Source organism: Tribolium madens, unplaced genomic scaffold, assembly GCF_015345945.1.
Source record: "Tribolium madens isolate multiple individuals breed KSU strain unplaced genomic scaffold, Tmad_KSU_1.1 Scaffold_97;HRSCAF=244;Tcas5.2_LG3a, whole genome shotgun sequence".
NCBI lineage: Eukaryota > Metazoa > Arthropoda > Insecta > Coleoptera > Tenebrionidae > Tribolium > Tribolium madens.
The window spans coordinates 3,393,200-3,396,388 of record NW_025401069.1 but is presented as its reverse complement, the minus strand read 5'-3'; positions in this window follow the sequence as shown (position 1 = coordinate 3,396,388).

Below are 3,189 nucleotides of genomic sequence, written 5' to 3'. Positions count from 1 at the left end.
TATGCATTCAGCGCGCATAGTCTAACGTGACAACGGTGTCTGCGAACCCCAGCACGTTCCTTAAATTACAATAAGCCGAATCAATGGCGTACCAACGCATTATAAAATTAACCCCGGATATTAATTAATTGTACCCATTAGACCATTATTGAGAAGAATTCAGAACTGATGGACATCTAGAGTGCTTTTAAAAGGGCAAACTGACAACGATGGAAAAATGGTACTTGGAAATGAGAGATAAATGTGACATAAACCAGGATGAAAGCTTAAAAACCAGTCTAGTGTAACGAAATTTGCTGAATAGTTAATGCATATCAACGAATTTAATTAAACAACATTTGCAGAATAAATAAAACAAAGATTATGAAATCAATAACCTATTTTACCGCCACTAAATGAATTTTGTATATAACGGTCTAAAAATTGTTGCAATAAATTACATCTCTTTTAGATTAATACCAATAATTACATCGTCCTAAACGATTACCACTGCAAACGATAATAATTACTAATTCATTTTCATTATAGTTTGTAATATTTTTACTATTTACTTTTTTGTTGTACGTTGTGCAATATTGGCAATATTTAATTGAATTTGATACTACATAAATACATTCGTAAAGCAACAAGTTGATTTTTTTGTTTGGAGGCTGGTGAAAATTAGTAGGTAATTACATATGTATTATTGATTTGAGAGCATTAAAAGATATTTTTTATTGTAATAACCAGGTAATAATGACTAGAAAGATTAAATTACATTATCCTATAGAAAAATAATAAATATTATTTTTATTTTTCGACACTGTCAAAATTTACGGTTTTTGTAAGGAAGTTTTGACAACTGTTTGGCATTTCTCAATACGTAACGTCAAATTAGCTTAAGCCTTGTTGACTCTAATTCGAAGAATAATGTATTCAACTCGTTTGAGTGTAAATCGGACGCTTTATTCCACCTCGTGTATGATAAACCACTCGCTACACTCGTGGTTTAAAAATCCACTCGGTAAAATAATGCGTCCAATTTACACTCAAAGTCGTAGAATAAATAACTATTATTGTTTTCCCGGCGTATCCACCAAAATGTACTAAACAATTTTTTGTATATGCGTTCGAAAATAGCTGTTTTAGGTTTTGAGTTTCTAAAATGAATCTTTTCGGATTTAATAAATAGTACGTAAATAGTTATTTTTGTTACAAGTATCTAAAACACAGTTTTTGCGGACGAATTGTTGTTGTTTCCGGACGAGGTTAAAAAGTGTTAAAAAAATTGTCTCTATAAAAGTTCCGAAATTATTGGAGTTTAAATTTTGCACTTTGACTCTATTAATTTCTGTTAGAAAAATAATTTTCCTTTTTTTTTGCTGCAAGTTATTAGAAAGAGGAAATAAAGAAGCTGTATCCAAAATTGTAATTATGTTTCACGTTAGTCTGTCTTTTATTGGCAAAATTTTTGTCCCTTTTCTAAATAATTATGAAAAAACATATACAAGACCATCATTCATCGGTAATATTAAATAAACATTAAAAAATGTCAAATGCCAAAAAATAAATGGCAAAATTTTTTGCCAGATAAGGTTTTTTAAATATTTTTTTCATGTTCCTGGTATCTTATCTGGCTTAAAAATTTTTTTGGGGCGGGGCACGAGTTCTGAAACGCCCTGTATTGATACTTTTTACATGTTTAATTTTTCAGAATTTTTCAATAAAAAATACCATTTAACCCCTCCAAAATAGAGAAACACGATTTACTTAGCTATTCACACGCATGGCGTGAACAAATGTAATGTCAGCATTGGTGTTTTCAGACAAATTATCTAAAATTTTGAAGTCTTATAGTGTTTTTAACACGGTATTCCTCGGTAACTTTTTATTAGAATTTTTTGTACTATTAGTTATTTAGCATAACGTATCACATCCTAAAATTATATGTATGTGTATAAGTTAAGACTCAGCCTGAATGTCTTACATTAAGTTTTATTACAAGGTACTTTAAATTGGGTAAAAAACATCAAACTTTAATTTCAACTAAACTATAACGAGATATATTTAAAAAAATGTACGCTCGCTTTAATTACAACTTTTCATTGATAACCACGTAAGTGTGACGCATTGATCATGTTATACAGGCTGTTCCGTCTAAACCCCACTTTAGAAGTATTGGGAGTTGGAATAATTGTATTTATTTGAAAATTGGTACATAGCCATAAACCATTAAGTCCTCCTAAATGAAAATATTTTCAAGATGGCGGCACTTCCCGTTATACCGGAAGTCGGTCTCAACTATCTTATTTTAAATGGAAAGGTATATTTTTTACTGCGTTTTTGGATTAATCGGGTTATTTTAAGGGAATTTTCATCAGCTTTCCCTATACCTAAATTTAGCCGTTTTTGAAATATTTGGAGTTTTTCAAAAATTTTTGGATTTGCACCTTCCACTTTAAAAACCGGTAACTCTGCCATTTTTTAAGATTTTAAATTCGTTTTTTTGGCGTTTGAAAGAGAAAGCTTAGATCCTTTTTCTGGTGTTTTCAAATTTAAAAAAAATAACATATCCCAAAATTTTAAGGTTACTTTTGTAATAATTCAAATGCTCATAACTCAATTTTTTCAAATAAAATACCCCAATTTTTATTTTACTAAATAGAAGAGAATTTAATTGTGCATTGATCTGTATTAATATTCCCTATACCTAAATTTAATAATTTTCAAGTTATGGACTTTTTTTAAGACTACAGAAAATTTATTACTAGCCATATCCGTTTTCACATAGTTAGCTATGGAAATCAATTTTTTTTTCAAAATTTTAAAACACCGAAAGAAAGATCTAAACTTTCTCTTTCAAACGCCAAAAAAACGAATTCGAAATTTTAAAAAATAGTAGAGTTACCGGTTTTTAAAGTGGAAGGTGCAAATCCAAAAATTTTTGAAAAACTCCAAATATTTCAAAAACGGCTAAATTTAGGTATAGGGAAAGCTGATGAAAATTCCCTTAAAATAACCCGATTAATCCAAAAACACAGTAAAAAATATAACTTTCCATTTAAAATAAGAAAGTTGAGACCGACTTCCGGTATAAGCGGAAGTGCCGCCATCTTGAAAATATTTTCATTTAGGAGAACTTAATGGTTTATGGCTATGTACCAATTTTCTAATAAATACGATTATTGCAACTCCCAATTCTTCTAAAGT